Below are 17564 nucleotides of genomic sequence, written 5' to 3' on the forward strand. Positions count from 1 at the left end.
GTAACACCAACAGCCCTTGGCAGAGCAGGACAAGGCTTCTCTTCTGATGCTTTCAGTCCCCAGTGCTCTCTGTGAATTAAAGTCTTGTGCTCTGTCATGACTGTTTCAGAGGGAACAGTCCTGCTCTCATGGGGAAAAAGATCATATGCAGGAGAGGTGCAGCTTCTTTCTCTGCTAGAACTTTAGGTTGCCATGTTGAAGTTTTATCCCAAGAAATAGAAAAGATAAACAATAAAATGCCTGGGAAGGAATAATAAGTTAGCTATGAACTTTGGCTAGGAGTTGTTTTTTTAAGTGTTTGGGGAAACTGAAGCTAAAAGTAAGCCTCCTGTTTTGATAGCTATTTTAATCTGAATGAAAAAGTTTTTGTGTGGAAAAAACCTTTAGATTCCTGCCTGAAATGCTCCCTAATTACTGATGCATTGTAAAATATCAAATAAATATTAAATATACATAGGCTTTTATATAAGGACAGACACTTGGAAACAGTGAGAGGGGTAATACTCTGGCACATCAAGGTTTGTTTACAGAGTAGCCCTTAGGTGCACTTGTACAACAAGCAGAGCCACTCAAACCTACTCAATAGAAATAGTTCTCACTGATATTTGGAGCTGTTATGGGTTTATGACAGGACCTACATGGACATTTTCCAAGCCACAAATTATATAACAGAAGAGGTTGGGAGCAAGCAGTGGATTTAGATATCCAAAGTCAGTATGACACAATGTACTGTTAATAAGTAATTGACTGTAAATGCAGCTCTCTACAAGAAGATTAACTGTGCTCTCTTTTGGAACATGATTACTTGAGTGAACTCCTCTCCTGAAAGAAAAATCAAATATTTGTGGGAGTCTTCTGGAGGTGAAAAAACCCCCTTTTTTTTGGATTAACATAGGAATGTGTTGTTATAAAATGTATATTTTTTTGTTAAGTATAAAGTAATGTTTGAGTAAGTTGCAGTTATCTGGTGATGAATACCTGAGGATTGTTGGCTGATGTGAAAGTGTAAGATTGACTTGAATTATTGGCTTGTATAAAGCAAAGAAATCTGATGGTGTGTGGTGCTGTGCATTGGGCCAGTCTTTTGCTGCTGGGGATTTGCCTGTGAGGACTAACAAAGCCTTTAGTCTAGTTTATTTATTCATTCACACTTGTGCTTGCTTCCCTTTAAAGGAACTGAACCCCAGTGCCTTAGAAAAACCTAAACTTTCTGCTGATTTAGCCAAATAGCACAGTTGTATCTAGCTGGATGAAAGCTAAGTACAGTGATGGAGACACAGCATGACTGCCTTTGTGTACCATCCTTTCTCCTCTCAAACATGTCAGAGAAGCCAAGGGGAAATGTAGAATTACGAAAGGAAGAGAACAAATGTGGTAAAGAGAGATGGATGTGGAATGCCAGAGGCACAGTGAGCAGGTGAAGCGGACTGAATGAAGAAAGGTGATGGGCAAGACTGCATGCTTTCTTTTTGTGTAAGAGTAATGCATTAGTGTGTGGTTTGCCAGTTTTCACTCCCTGTCTCCAGGATGGTTGCACCTATAACTGTGCAGGACTGACACTCAGCAAGATGCTCTGTGTCCTGTCTTCTGTAGCTGCTACCTGGCCAAGATAAATATGCTTGGCTGACCTGGAAGTCTGTAGAGCATGTCTGTAGTTGCTGTATTTGATAACTGGTGCTCTTGAACCTGTGCAAATGCAGATGGACTTTGTCATGCAGTCTGAGGAGTGTCTGTGCCAGCAGTGCTCTGAAGCCTCAAGTGAGACCACCTAATATCTGAGTGACAATCCTACCCCACACCAAGTCCCTGCAGTCCCTGCTTGCATCTTTTATAGCAAGTGACTGGCTGTTACACAGCCAGGTCTGACAGAAGGAACAGTAGATCTGTTGTTAAAGTACAGCAGGTGCCCAATTTCCTCAACCAGGCAAAATCAGGAGTATGCCTTACACAGTTCCTTGCAGGACTACATCACCTTTATGGTCAAATCATCAGAATTTTGAAAAGGCAAACCATTGCACATTGAAAGGTGAGCATGGATGGATAACCATCACGTGTTGCTCTGGACTTGCTGCTTTCACCAGTGTTTCTGTCTCTGGGAGTCTCTTTGCAGTATGTGAGAGCTTCTAGTTAACTAAATGTCACATTGTATTGTGCTGTGTGATGTGCTGGCCAACTCTGCAGTGGAGTGGGACCAGCCATGCCAATAGTGAAACTGTTCCCAGTGAAGTTCTATTTGCATTCCTTGTAAAGTGCTACTGCAGCCTCTGAAAGATTCAATTTCCTTTCTATTTTTGTATCATTTTCCAAGTCTGTAGTTAATATTGACTGACAGGGCCAGCTGAGAATCTTGGGATTTCCTATTACAGATAATTAAGGAAAATACTAATTCACGCACAGACAGATGCCTTGTTGTAAATTGCACTGCATGAATATCTTTGCCTTCACTGCTAATTCTGTTTCCTACTGATTACTGAATCTGACTCATTGTATAAGGTGCTAGGGGCATGCAGCAGGTTTCCAGCCAGGAGATGTGTAAAGAAAGCTTCAGAGAAGCTTGATCTTATGTCTTCTGAAGTGTTGTTTTTATGGGCCTGTTGTCTGAATAGTTCTGTACCTAAGATATATGACAGCTTATGTTTTATGCTTTCTTAATGGAGCTTGGAGAAGGACCTGGGAGAGGGAACTGCCTTCATCAAGGGCTTTTCCAGTTCACCTTATTTACTTCCAAGTTGGTGTTTGGTTTTATTTTAGGCTAAATTTAAGCTTCCTGTTTTGTTCAAAAGAGAGATTGCAGTCAGGGAGCAGTAATAATAGGCCGCTCTGCAACATAGGTGAGCTAGAAGCTGAGGATGACAGCAAGGCAGGTGTAGAAAGTGGCCTCACCAATGCCACAGGGAGTTGTACAGGAAGAGCAGAGAAGGCCCAGTGGCAGTCACAGCCATTGTGAGACAAGTCTAGCGCTGAGTTGTGTCAGGGTCTAATGAGAAAGATGAGTTGGGGTCCAGCAGGGCGCGTTAATAAACATGTAACCACGTATTTGAACAAGGGAGTAGATGGTGATAGAAGCACAAAGCTGTTCTCTTCAACATCTTGTGGAATAGATGTGTTTCCTGGGAGACTGGCTGCTTATATTGTTACTAAAAAGTTCTGATAGTAATCCCTGTTCTCTAGGAAGGAAGGTGCTGAAGTCTCCTGAGTCATAACTTGCCAACAAGCAGAATGGTAAATGTTGTTTGTAACATGTCGAAGTACAATGAAACATGAGTGGAGAGGAAGGAGATCTTTGCTTGTCTTGCACTTTTCTCAAGTGTCTCCTGCAGAGGGACATGAGATCCAGTTTGCTGGAGCCACACCAGTTTGCTCCCATCTGCCTACACTGGGTACCAGCAGGAGGGACCTTCTGGCAGTTCTGTCTTTTCCAGTCTTCAACCTGATGAAGAGGTACTTTCACTGTGCAGGCTCAGGCAACAAACACCTGCAGTACAGGTTTGGCCCCCAACTGAGTTAGCAGAGCTGCTACTTTCGTGAGGGGAAAGACTTTCCAGTTGGAAACAGACCAAACTTTGTCTGTCATCAAGGAACACACAAGTATGCCCTGGAGCAGGTCAGAACTTACTCTTCAGTGCTTCATCCAGATAAATTTTGAAGTTCTGTTTTTTCAATATCCAAGTTACTAATCTGAGGGTGCTTTAGACAAATCAATGTTGCTAGCAGGCATGGTTAACACTAACTTCCTTGTGCTGGGGAAAAAAATACATATTAGATTCCTGGAGTTCATCATGAAAGGTGGGAAATCAGTAGAAATAAACAGGACATAAGTTCAGTATTCTATGAATGTACTTGGTTGAGGTTGCTTTGTGTCCTAAAAGACAAGGATATTGCACAGCTCAGTAACTGGGTTTTGACAGACTCCATTGCAATACCTTCCTTTCTAGCTCTGTTGTGCCTCTGCTTTTATGTAATTTTATAAGTTCATGTCTCAGATAGTGAGCTCTGATTATGGTCATTGACATCTATTCAGTGAATAGTGAAAAATAGTGAAAGTGAACTGCTTTTTACTAAGTTTTGCTTCCAAGACTCTTAACCCCTAAGTGCTGGGACTTGCTATTAGCTAGTGGCAAAACAAAGGCAATCCACACACCTTCAAATTGCTACTAATTCCCTATATCCTTTCCCTTGGAATACTGCAAAAGCAATCTCTAGCCATGCACACTTATTCTACTGATCTGTGCTGAAACTTGTATTTTCTAGCCATGCACTGCCATCCTAACACACAGCATCAGTGCTACCCAGAATAGGGTATTCTGTGGGCTTTAGCTTAGGCTCTTAATATTAGAGAGCTGAAGTTAAAGTATTTTAATGTATAAGCATTAGTGTGTGTGTATATATGATGCCATTTTGAAAAAGCATATGACTCACTTGGCATTTACTAGCATATGGAGTTTATAATAGAATTATAAAATAGTCCTGCTGAGAAGGGGCCTCAGGAGTTCTCTCATTTAGCCTCCAGCTCAAGGCAGGGTCAGCTCAAAGGTCAGACCAACCTGTTCAGGGCTTTATCTAGGTAGGTTTGGAAACCTTTAAGAATGGGAACCGTGCACTCTCTGGGCACTTTGTTTCCCTGCCTGCAGAAGTTTTTCTGTACCTGCAGCTGGAATTTCTCTCAAGACCAGCACATGTTATTACAATTAAATTAATATTGCAAAACAAGGGTGTTGGATTGTAGTACAGGAGTAATGTCAGATGCAGAGCTGAAAATGAACATGGCCCACAAGGGGAATGCTGCTGATGGGGCCAGAGGCCAATGTCCGTCAGGTCTGTTCTAGTTGGGATCCAGGGGCCCTACTCGTGGCTCTTAATTGCACACGGAGCTCAATGTCTGTAAGTCAGCCAGAGTAGAGGCTGCTACAGAAAAAACAGTGCCATGCCACCAAAAGTACCCTGAAGTAAAAGAGGTGTTCATAAAAGTTAGATTTGATTAAATCTTCCATACCTTGTTTTCCTGAGGAGTTTGACACATTTTCCCCCCAGCAATCTAGGCATGATTCGTGTCTCTCTCTGCTGCTCATTTCTTTGTAGAGCAGCAAAACCAGCATGAAATTGATGTGATCTTCTTTCATTGCTGCCCAAAAGGTTCTGAATAGCAACCCTGGAACAGAGTGGGCTTGTTGACTTCATTCTGCAGCTGCATGAAAAATCTGCCTCTAAGCCTGCAGCTTCAAGAAGACAGCACAGCATCTGTTCACATAAAAGATAGCTTTGAGTTTGTCTTTCTTAAATAATGAGAAATTTAAACTACTGGGTTTGAATGGAAACTTGGAAACAGGTTACTTGGCTTCCCCCATTTGCCGAGGAAAGCTTTCCGCTTATCTTTGACAAAGGACTGGAAGAATTTTCTTCAATTTAATTTAAATATTTTTGCTCTGCATGTAGAGAAATTAACATCTAATTTATGAGAAACTTCAATTGTGTTATAATAATTATGTGAATCTTTGTTTAGTCAAGGTACAAAGTCTGATTTTTATGGGATGGTTCTTTCTGTATGTATCCTTTATATGCATTTGCTCATCACCATGATAGGTTCCTATCAGTTTGCCAACACTGTGCCCTTCACAGAAGTTATGGTTAACCCAGGGGCCAAATGCAGAGTGCGAGGGAGTAACATCTGGGCATCTGATTGTCATGGGATCATGCATAGTTCTGCTCTGATAAAGTTTAATGCATCATGTTTAAAACCAAAAAAAAAGGCATTCTCTGAGCAGATCTTGAATTTGCAAGATACTGCAATTTCTCTAATACCTTCCTATTGTAATTATATACACAGGTTTGTAAAGCCATTATTATGGACATGTTGTAAAATCAATATTGGACTATTGCTTAGCAGATTTATAGCTTGACTTCTAAAAATGTTTCTGCAGTTCCTTTATAAATTGTTGTCTTTATAGTCCAGCTTAGAAGTTTTGTTATTGAGTACTGGGAACAGCACTTAATTGGCAAGTATTCCACCATAAAACCAAGGTACCTTGCTCCTGTCTGTCTGCTTTCCAGTAAGCTATAACAATATTCCTGCCTGTGCAAATCTGGCTGATGTGTTCTATCAGAAGCAATTTTTCAGCTTACACTTTGGTACTAAAAACAAAAAAAAATTCAGTGAATTTTTTGTTCTGAGATGTCTGGGTTGATATCTTGAGATTGGATTTGTGTGGTGGATGTTCATTGCCAGGTGGCCTCACCATTCCATGATAGAGCATTTCTGTTGTCCTGGGACAGTTTCCACTGGAGGCTGTCAGACTTAACCAAAAGAGACTTTTGTACAGGAAGCTTCAGCTCCTCAAAGGAAGGATATGCAGGACAAAGAGGTAAAAAACTTCATGGCTTTGTTCAGCCATATCTGAAAGGACTTCATTGTTAGGAATGAAACCAAGACAATTCTAAGCCTGCCAGAGGTAGTAAGAGCAAATTTCCCTAATGCAGTGGGGATGGCTAGAGCTCCATCAGTGATGTTTATGGCCAGTTGTTTGGCAAGACTGTGGTTTGCAAACCTTGTACATGATATTTCCCTGTCACAGATTGTCTCAAGCAGAAATATTCACATCCATACACAGAGCTAGTTTACACAATGGAGCCCAGTGTAGAAGGGGAGATGAGTCTGGTGCCCAGAGCTGTAGCACTGCTTTTCCTTGCTGTGTTGTTTCTGCTTGTCCCAGCTGGCAGCTGAGGTGTCTCTGAGTGTACATCATGCATATTGCATCCATTTTCTGTGGGTAAAGCCTTGCATCATGTGAGGTTTTATTGAAATTCTGGTCCCACAACTCTCACTTAAGGAGTTTATTGGTTTTTATTCTCTTACAAATGCTGGCTAAAATGACATTCAGGAGTATCTGTATGACCTGCCAGACTAACACAGCTGTGACAAACCAGTTCAGCACTACAAACAGCAAGGAAGTGTCAGAAGCAAAGCCATGAGCTTCATCAGTTGATCTGCTCATGAGATCTTCATTTTTGGAATCTGTGCTAAAAGGAATGCACCTGAAAGTAAATTGAGAGGTATTGAATTATTTACTTGTTTACTATAGTTATATTAATGAAATCACTAAGAGTAAAATTGGAAATATGTCCAGTATAGTCCAGCAAGCCAAAAATCCACTGGCCTATCTTAATTACAGCTGCCAGTAGCAAAATGTAGGACTTGACAGTACCTTCAGAGTGTTAAAAATGCCGTTTCAAATAATTAAGAATCAGATGAAGTCAAAATCCAATTTTGAAAAATAAATACACTGTTTAATTAACACTAACACCTGATTGTGGTGTGGTTCATAGTCTGAGGTGCCAAAAAATTATTAGTGATCCTAAGGGCTGGTACATAAATTACTGCTGCTCCGTTTTCAAGAAATGTTTGGTAACTTCTTTGTTTACCAGTAGGTGTCACTGGAGTCCCGCAGAGAGCTGTTACTGCTTTAAAACATCCTCTCTGCTTAATCGAACCTTTATTTCATACAGGAACATTCAATATTTGTACATGATGACGTACATACACTAAAATGAAGAACTGTCAGCAATGCTCTCTCAACTGTTTTTTCCTGCCTTAGCTACTGATAACTGTTGGTGGATAATTCAATTATTTGAGAAAGATTCTGATTTTTTTTTTCCTCTACAGCATGACTGAATCTGGCCCAAGCTGATAATGACCAAAACCTTCTATTTTATACAAAGATGAAACCACTTAGCAGTGCTTGTGTGATTACTCAGCCCTTGCCCAATCTTGCATTTGGTGGTGGGAAGAAAATAGAAAATTAAGCCAAAAGACCTAAATACTTTGTTTCTTCCTTTTTTTGGGACCTGTGTTGAAAATTAGAGTCTGGGAACTGGTTGGGACAGGAAGGACCTGTCAGCCACAAAACAGCTCTCTGCAAGATTGAAAAAGCATTTAAGGAACAACATTTCTTACACTTTAAATTAAAGATTCAGCAGTGGTCTGATGAAGGCTTAGAATTGAGCTGAAGTAGAGCATGCAATGATTTTTTCCTTTTGAATGAACTGTCGTTCTTTTCTGTTGTGTGTTTGCTTGACAGCTGATCAGCAAAGGTATTTTGATTGTGATGAGCTTTCAAGTATGCTTAAGTATCTACCAGCTGAGAGGCACAAAAAGCACTAGGTAGACACTGGCATGCTGTTCAAGCCACTTGTTATCGTCACCAAAAGATAAAAGGAATTATGTTTTGTTTTCCCCAAGCCATGGTACAAGGCTTATTTTTTTATACGAACCGCTGGGGAGACATTTTGATTTAGTCAAAGCATCTTAGTTTGAGCCTAAACTCTTGCATCAGTAATTCCTCCAATTTCTTTCAAATGTTTACCAAAAAAACTGTGCCACACAATAAACATTTATCTCAGAATTTCAAGGTCACAGATCCAGCAGAGAAGTCTAGCATAAGGAGGCTGCCTGCAGGCTAGTGTATTATTAGAATAATAATGTGTTTTTGGACAGTAAATGCACTGCCTGCTCTGTTGCCCTTACATGTGGCTGATCCAGTAATGAGTCATTTCCGTGACACGTCTAAAGAAGCAGGCAATGCACAGATGTTTTCAGCCTTTTGTTATCATTAGCCACTTTCCTGAGTGTACTCTGCCACCACTCATTACCAGGCCCTCTACTCCATGCTGTGGTGTGGTCTTTGCTGTGCTGTGATTTCATGGGACATGGCTGCATTGCATGCAGGGAGCCTTTAGTGTGAACAGGTTTGCAAAACTGGCACAGTGTAAGGCCCTGGACACACCAGGGTCTTGTGCAACAGGCATTGCAGCTTTCTTGGTGGTGCTGCATTGTAGTCTGAGTAAAGGTGAAAGTAATTTGTTCAGAGCTCTATTCTGGGAGGAAGCTAATGAAATCACTAACTGATATTTTGTTGCCTCCTACATTCCCATGAGGAAATCTTAATTTGATTTTTTTTTCCAAGTTTCATTTTATCAGCTTAATTTGCTAGCTAGTCCATGAATTCTGTCATGATGTTCAGGGACATGTCCACTCAGACCTCATTAGTTACATCAGCTTTAATTCTCTGTGGATTTTCTTCTCCAGTTGTAGTTGATGTTGCCATCCTTTGTAGCATTGCTCACAATCCTCAATGGCCACATGTCCTGGTTCCAGTGCACTAACAAATTTGTTAATCTGATACTGCTGGCTTTAATGACTATAGAAGTGCTTACCTCTTTCTAAAAAGTAGAAGCAAGTACTTGGGCAATACAAAGGTGAAAGCAAAGCTCTTGTAAATTAAAACTCAAAAGGTAATGTTACAGGTTACAGCATCTCAATGTGACAGCCACATGCAAATCCAATAATCAAAACTAAGAGGACAAAGGAAGATAAAGTTTTGGTCACAAAGCTACTCTTTTTAAAAGATGAAGGAAGCAAAGCAGCAAAATAAGAAACAGAAATGGCTTCTCCCCTTTCGCTAGAGGAGGAATAGAGTAGGACAATGACAGCTGCACCAATGAGCTTGTTATAAGAACCAATTTCTTGATGGGTTCCCATGTTTTTCTTTCCCCAACAAGCACTATGTGGACACAGTTTGGTAGCTTTCCTTAAGGGCTGTTGCTATAAAGACAGACAGAAATTCAATAATAATGTGAAACAGAGAGATCTTAAAAGGAAGCCAAAAAAATTCAGGAAGAAGGAAAGATTGGTATTCAATCTGGTCATCCTACAGGGCTGTGAGAGATCTCAGGTATTTGAGAGAGACAGCACCCTTTTATTCCTTCTACAACAATGGGAACTTGCTTTGTTCAAAGCACGGAGGAACCTAGACTTTCCTTGTGGATTTTAAAGCAAGGCTGCGTCCTTACTGCAAATGCCTTTGTTTTTTTTTTTTCCTCCCAAAACATGTTGGCACATTGTAAAATTTTCGGTGGGAAACAGCACAGGTGGTTACTTTCTCAGCAGAGCTTGCTGGGAATATACTGCATAGCAGAATAAAGTTTTGACCTTGATGATCATAACAAGGTGAAAGCTACTTTGTGCTTTCCCACTAGTGTTTCACCACAGGTTTTTCCAGTAGACTTACAGGCTGATCACCTAGGGGAAAAAGCTGCACAGAAAACCACTGAGAATTTGGCTGTAGGTGAGTGACTGCTGTTGGTTCATCGAGTAAAACGAGTCTTTCCAGAGGCTCTGGCATTGCAGGGACCATGCTGCCTCTCACATGATTGCAACAGGTGGGTGTGCAGGCCAGAGAGGAGGTAGGAGGAGTAGCACAACTTTTTTGTCTGGGCCTGATTCAGTAATGCCATGATGCAGGGAACTTTTATTTTTTAAATCATGGACATCTCGCTCTTTGCTGCACTGATATAAGCATTCCTTTGGCCTGTCCAGCAGTGTTTGTTTTAACCTTTTGGTTATCAAACTTAATACCTTGGCATGACTTCTGCTATGAGGAGGCAGCTACTGAAAACTATGATCCAAAGCTATGTAAAGATCCCCTGTTTGAACACCTTTCAGTCCTTCTTCTAAGGGTTCAGTGTCAGAAATTAGCAGTTTTTCATTGGAAATAACTCACTAAGAAAAGCCAAATTCTTGACAGAAATTATACTTTGCTGTACACTGGGTTGCAGATCTCTCCTCTTTGCCTGCTGCTGTACTTTCTACTTTATGGTTTGCATGGCAAGGTTTTGGTAGCAGGAGTGGCTTCTGTGAGAGGCTGTCAGATGCTTCTCTTGTGTCCAATACAGCCCATCCAGCTGGCTCCAAGATGGACCCAGCACAAGCCCAGCAGTGATGGTGGTAGCACATCTGGGATAACAGAAATAAGAAAGGGAAGAAGAAAACTGCCCAACTGCAGCTGGAGAGGGGAATATCTGAGGGGGGAGGAGATAGAGAAAACTGGGAGCAAAGCTAAGCCCGGGAAGAGGGAGGATGTGGGGAAGGTCTTGCACAATTTTAGTTTTATTTCTCATTATCCTACTCTGACTTGGTTGGCAATAAATGTAACTAATCTTCCCAAGATGATTCTGTTTTGCCTGTGACAGCAACTGGTGAGTGATCTTTCCCTGCCCTTTTCTTGACCCATGAGCCTTTTGTTGTACTTTCTGTCCTCTACCTAGCTGAGGAGGGCAGTGACAGAGCAGCTTTGGTGGACACCTGGCATCCAGCTTGGGTCAGCCCACCACGTCTGCCCTGTGCAGCCACTGCAGCTCTCAATACAGCCCTGCCATTCCTGCTCAGCCTGTGCTGCTGCTGGGGCTGGGGCAGCTGCCCTTCCTCCAGCATGTTACTGGTGATACTAAAGCCTTAGTCACTATTTTAGGAGAAGTTGACTAAAGTATGGTAATTAGTTACTTCATGTGTCTCTTTACCCTCCTGTCACCTTTGCTGTGCAAATAGCAAGGGGGAAATTCTCACCCCAGTGAACTGAAATGGCAACGGCTGTGTGCTCTCACCCTGTGACATTTGAAGGACAGCGACAGGAGCACGGTGACTTTTGGCAAAGAAAAAACAAAAAGCACCAAAATGTTTAGCATTGTAAGTGGTGCTTGCTGGGACATGAAAGTACTGCAGCAGCTGTGAGTGCAGCAGGACATCCTCTTCACCCCCATCCCTTCCCACCTGGACAAGAGGCAAGGAAGGAAGCACTACAGGAAGTTGAGAGCTTGAAAGGCAAATGGTGACTAGGCTGAGAGGCTTTCAGTTGTGAGGAGGGCATTTTAGGCATGAGGAGCAATGGGGAGAGCTTTCCTATGAGCTACTGTTTGCTTCCTGGGTAGTGCTTCACAGAAAAAAGGGCAATAGATTATGAGCTTTTTCCCTTCTTGTGGGAAAAGGACTGGAGCAAGGGTGTATAATGGTGCCACTTCTTGTTCTTGATAGAAAGGATACCTACTGCTATGGTCCCTTTAAAACCTGTAGCCTCAGTCATGCTGCTGTTACTCTCAAATGCTGTTTTGTCCATGAGGCAGCACTGAGGAACCTTCCTGGCAGCTTTCTGGAAGGATGTGGCTGTCTTCATCTGCCCCAAGAATATCTGCTGCATGGGAAACCTTCTGTTTTCCTACTGCATTGCCTCCCTTTTATTTTGGGAGAAACTGATACAGTTTAAAATCTTTTAATGTTTTTGAAAAGCTCTGTACTAGGCTGCAGCTCATTTGGAAAATTCTGTGTTGCTCGCCCCACACAGGTCCTGGCACAGAACCTCAAGAGGAAAACTGACAGGGGTCCAGAGTGTATTAAGATATGATGTATCCAAATAACTGTTCTCTCCTGTTTATGTGCTCCTTCCTACTATGTTTTTATCTCTTTTATATCCATCTTTGATGCATTTGAACTGTGTTTTTTCAGGGCTAACTTTATAATAAGAAGCAAAGATGATAGTTTATTTGGGGGGATTTGGGGGGCAGGCAGTAATGGGAAGCTGTAGGATTCACTTTGGCTTTCTCAGAAAACTTTTAAGGTGGAAAAACTACTCTTTGAAAATGGCTGCATTATCTTCCACTGCTGTTCTCATGAAGACAAATGCCAAATGTTTCATGTACTGCTTTTTTGTGGAAGGATTTGTGTGGTTGGATTTGGGGATTTTTTGGTGTGAATGGAGATGGCAACCAACAGTAATATAATTTCACAAAAAGCATAAAATGCCTGTTAAATTCCACCCTCTGAGAATGAAACATATCTACTGCCAAACACAGATGAGATTTGGCTTTTATTTGCTCTGCCATGGTACTTGCATATTTGAGGTGAGCCAGATGCAAATGGAAATAGCAAAGCTTAATGTGTTAACTGCCAAGCTTAGTAAGATATAGGGTGTCAGATTTTCAAAGTACCACAGGTATGTTGGGGAAGTAAAACTAGCACATCTCTGCTCTTCTTGAACACAACAAGGTTTGTTTTGCCATCATCATCCTCGTAAAAGGCTTCACTTACAGGCTGGTACCCAGGGTAGGATAGACAGCACAAAAATGAGTTTAATTTATCCTCTGTTAGTCATGGGAAATTCCCTCCTGACCCTGAATCTGCAGTGGTTTGGATTACTCTGTGTGGGGTTTCTACAAAGACTGGAAATACAGCTGGAAATATGAAGCTAGCCCAGGGGTGTAAGGTGGGTAAGAACTTTCAAATACATCCAATTACTATCATTAGACTGCAAAATTCTCTCCATTACTGTATTAGTGACTTAGGTATCCCAGCTTTACATCAGAAATAGAGCTAATTTAATTTCAACTCTTCCAGCTTCATATCAAAATAGAAACTATTTCCTAATAGTGCCTTGGTGTTACTTCCTTACTCTGGCCACATTCTTCACTTTTTCTGGTTCTCAGGACAAACTTTTATGTTGTGAAGGACTTGTCAGAGCCCCAGTGTTTCAAGCTCTCACAGTTGTGTTTTCCTCTTTGTCTAACAGATCAGTCACCAAATAAGACTATGCAAACTCAAACAGGTTTAGCTATCCATTTTACTCTTAGAGTTTAAATGAGCTATTTAGTGGCTCTGATCAAGAATACTCTCAGGAGAACAATCTTCTCAGGTTTTGTAGTCAAATGACAGATTTTAAAGTCTGTAGCCTGTTTTTAATGGCTCTTCAGTAACTGAGTCAGGTGGTGAGATACAGGTGAGCTTGTATGGCTTGTCTGAAACACAACACAGACCTCAACCACATTCCAAATGGAACTTGAACTTCTCATTGCAAGGCCCTGTTGGTTTTATCTCCACTTTCTCCAGCAGTGCCAGTTGTATACTGGATTTAGAGAGCACATTCACAGCATGTTTGTGCTTCAGAAGTAATGCCTGAAAGCTCCAACACATCAGTAGAGATGAGGCAAAGACCAGATTTACTCAGAGGATCACTAAACAAAACCATAGTCTTGCATCTTATTTTGAGGCAGTGATTTTGCCTTTGGGTAAATATTAAATTAAGAAAAACCTAGAGGTATTGAGACAACTCTAACCTCTTCTGTGCTGTGAAATCAACCTCTTAATTAGTTCTGCATTTGGGACTTGTCTTGTAAAGCCTTGTAAAGCCTCAAACGATGGTTTGAGTGTAAGCATGTGATGTGAAACCATTTCAGACTCCAAGGTTGTAGAATTTCATTTTACTTTTCTGAGTTCCTCACTCCTCTGAAAAATTACCAAATTACATCTGTGTGATGTTGTTTAATGTTTTTATTGTCATGCATCCTTAGTTTTGTATCCCACAAGGATTTTATGAAATACTGCCTACAGAATATGAAACGTTGGATTTGGTGACTGTTTGATGTCCATATGTATTTGCTGCGTGACACAATCCTTGTGGAGCGTTTCTGCTCTCTGCACAGTGTGTATCATTAATTAAAGCCTCAAAGGTGTGCATAAATCTAAGGCGTGTGGGTGGCTGTAGCAGCTTGTGGAAGCGGCAGCATGTGAGAGCCGCAGTTTCAGACCTGCCCCGGTCGGTTCCGGGCGCTGTGTGCCGAGCATGTTTCCTGCCCGGAGCGGATGTGGCGGCCGGGCGCTCACTGTGAGTACAGCCAGGGCGGCACCGAGCGCAGGGGGCTCCGTGTCCTGCACGAGGCACCGCAAACTCCACATGGAGTGCCCGCAGGGCCGCTGCAGCGCTTGCTGCCTTGCCCAGCTCCCGGGCAGGGTTCTGACCCTCCCCGGCTCCAGCCGGGCTGGGCTGCCCGGGCCGCTCCCACACTCCTCGACGGGCGCCGGGACCCACCTGGGCCTGAGCGCCATCGGGGTGGGGCCGCTCGGGGCTGCCCGCGGCGGGCCCCGCTGGCCCCGCCTTCAGAGCCTCCGCGCGGGCCCGGGCAGAGGTGGCCGCGGGGAGGCGGCGGCTCCCGCCGGGTCGGGCCACCCCGTTCCGTCCCGGCTCGGGCCGTCCCGCCGCGGGGACCCGCCCGCCGGCTCCGGGGGCCGGACCCGGGCCCTGCGGGGCCCGCGCCCCGCCGCAAACTACAACTCCCGGCGGGCACCGCGCGGCAGGGCGCAGGCGCGGAGGCGGCGCGGGCGGCCGAGCGAGGCGCCCGGCGATTGGCCGCGGCGCCGGGGGGCGGGGCGAGCGCGGTGACGGCAGGAAGGAGCGGGGGCAAATGGCGGAGAGATGGTCCCGGGGCCCGTCCCGAGCGCGGCGATAATCCCGGCGCGGAGGAAGCGGCGCCGGAGGAGGCGGCGCCGGGGGCCCTGACGCCCGCGACACCCCGAGACGGTCCCGCTGCCGGAGGGGCGGAGGCGTCCCGCAGGCTGAGCGCCTTTCGCAGGCGGCGCTTCGGCGGCCCGAACCCGCGGCCGGAGCCACATCGGCCGGGCCCGCGCCCGGCACTCGCCGCCACCGCTGACGCCGAGGTGGGTGCCGGGTAAGGGGGCGGCGGGGGCCGCGGAGCGGGGCCGGGCCCGCACCCCGCGGGCAGCAGCCCCTCCGCGGCCCCCGGCGCTGTCCCGCCTGCAGGGGCGTGCGGGGCCGCCGCCCCCGGGCCCGCGCGAAGTTGCGGGGCGGGAGTTGGCCCGGGGGCGAAGCGCCGGCGGGGAGCGGCTCCGCGGGCCGGGCCGCGGCTGCCCCGGGCACTTGTGTAATGTGGGCCGGTGGTGCGGCGGGGCGGGGGAGGCGGCCGGGCGGGAGGGGAAATGACATCAGGGAGCGCTGGGGTGACCCGGTTCCGCTCGCACACCCCCCACCCCCCCCGCCGCAGGGGGAGGGAGGAAAAAAAGAAACTGTCACCGTGGGATTTCATCAGCTCCTTCTGCCTCCGTGCATTTAACCTATTTTTCTTTGCTTTGATTATGTAAGAGGAGCGGTGTAGAGAGGAGCGATGAGTAGGGGTGCCTGATGGGCTTCCTGGGGAATTACCGGGCTTTTTGTCTCCAGCTGCTCCGCCGAGTTAGCGCTGGGAAACGAGGGAGAACTGTGGTTTGGGGTTTTACGCCTCTTTACGTTGCTTGCCCCGCTCCAAATGGTGCGGCACAATGCAGGGAGGCATGGAGTGCAAACAGAAATTGAGCAAGTGTTTTATTTCCCTCTGAGTGAAAAATCAAGAGAAAATTGTAAGTAAAGAGTGAAAATCTTATTCTCTTGATGCTCTCGTGTAAGGAGGCACCTCTTGTTCTTAAATCTAAGATACAAGTTTATAGCATAAAGTATTTATATTTTCCAAATACTCATCTTTTAACCTATGCACATTTTATTGAGTATTAATTTGGGCTTTGATGTTTTTATTTAAAACTTCTTATGAGATGATCCTAATATTAAAATATACAAATATGAAAATGTGGTTTACTTTCTGAAAATTCAGTCCTCTTGACTACAGGAATCTTCTCTTTGGAACTGCAAGCCACAAGCCATAATTTAAATGTGTCATTATCTTTGCATAGGCTGGGAATGCAGTATCAAAAATACTTGAGTACTTCTTACAATGCTTATTATAACTAATACTTACTTGAGTCTGGAGGGTTTAGGGGAGAAAAATGTGCTAGTGGTGAGTGAAATGTTTTTTTTTCTTTCCTGTAAGTTGTTAGAAACTGAGATGTTAATAAATATTTTACTCTAGCTGCTACAGCTTAAAAACCTGGCTGTTCTGGTTTAAAATATTTTAGTTGCCATTACAAATATTAACTATCAGCAAAATAAAACTGGTAATTTAGATTTAGTTTGCTGTTTGCTTTCTAAACTATGTGTAGATAGAAACTAGAAAATTGGAGCTACCTGCAGGGGAGGAAAACAAGAAGTTTGGCAGTGATGTGAGTGGGGATTAGAGGAGATGGGGTTAAAGGGTGCTGTTTCCTAGGAGCAGGCAGGAGCCCTCTGAAGAGTGGGCTTTAGCAGCAGAGTTCTGCTCAGCAGATAAGCACCTGCCTTCACCTTCCCTCACCTGCGCCACAGGGAAAAAGCCTTTCCCAAAGTGGGTGTTCCTGTAGCTCTTCTGCATTGCATCACCATCCACCTGGTAAACTTCTGAGATTCAAATGTGATCATTTTAATTCATTTAATGTTTTCTCCATGGATTTTCTCCCCATGAATTGCTTGGTTCCTATGGTAAGTGAAGGTTGGCCTGGTCTAATAGAGGGAGACTATTATGGTGAGACAGTCTTGCTAGGATGAAGTGATAGAGGGACATTGCTGGAAAGCAGTCTGGCAGTTTTGGTACATGCAAAACTGACACTTCAGGTTGAGAAACTGAGTGTTGAGATGAAAACTAAAATAGGAAAGGCAGTATGTCACATATTTGGGGAATAATAATAAAAACAGTTGTATTTAACAAATAGATCATGGTAAGTCCCATAAAAATTATTTTAGCTGCTATTTTTCATATACTTTATATGAAGTTAGTTAACATTTCAGAAGTTAGATTTCTTTGATTCTGTAGCTTAAATAACTGTCTTTTTTAGCAGACTTTTTTCCAGTATGGAGAGGAGTTTCAGAGAGAAAGATGGACTTGATTAGATTCAAGCTGACTATAAAGATTTGCAATTTCCTATCCATGTTTGGGCCAAAAAGAGAGAAATAGTGGTTCACAAAACAGATATGAGGGTTTGGAGTTTGTGTTGTCATTTGTCCAGTAGTTGAAGTATTTGTTTTTGGGTAAAAATGTCCCAGGTGATCTGT

General features: G+C 43.8%; 1 protein-coding gene across 4 annotated transcripts in view; it reads left to right on the forward strand.

The window, feature by feature from the left end:
- The window catches only part of WAPL (WAPL cohesin release factor), a 134612-nt gene that overhangs the window by 54584 nt on the left and 62464 nt on the right, over positions 1 to 17564 (forward strand). Inside the window, exon 1 of one of the 4 annotated variants that reach the window (XM_054276852.1) lies at positions 15060 to 15310. The exons of 2 other annotated variants lie outside the window; for them this stretch is intronic. The gene's annotated coding sequence lies outside the window, so the exon portion shown is untranslated. Of the gene's footprint in view, positions 1 to 15059; positions 15311 to 15959; positions 16007 to 17564 lie in introns of those variants that run through there. One more of the 4 variants, XM_054276853.1, reaches the window with a different exon arrangement.

This window comes from Melozone crissalis, unplaced genomic scaffold, assembly GCF_028551555.1.
Source record: "Melozone crissalis strain CALT ecotype California unplaced genomic scaffold, PUWL_Pcris_2 ptg000019l_1, whole genome shotgun sequence".
NCBI lineage: Eukaryota > Metazoa > Chordata > Aves > Passeriformes > Passerellidae > Melozone > Melozone crissalis.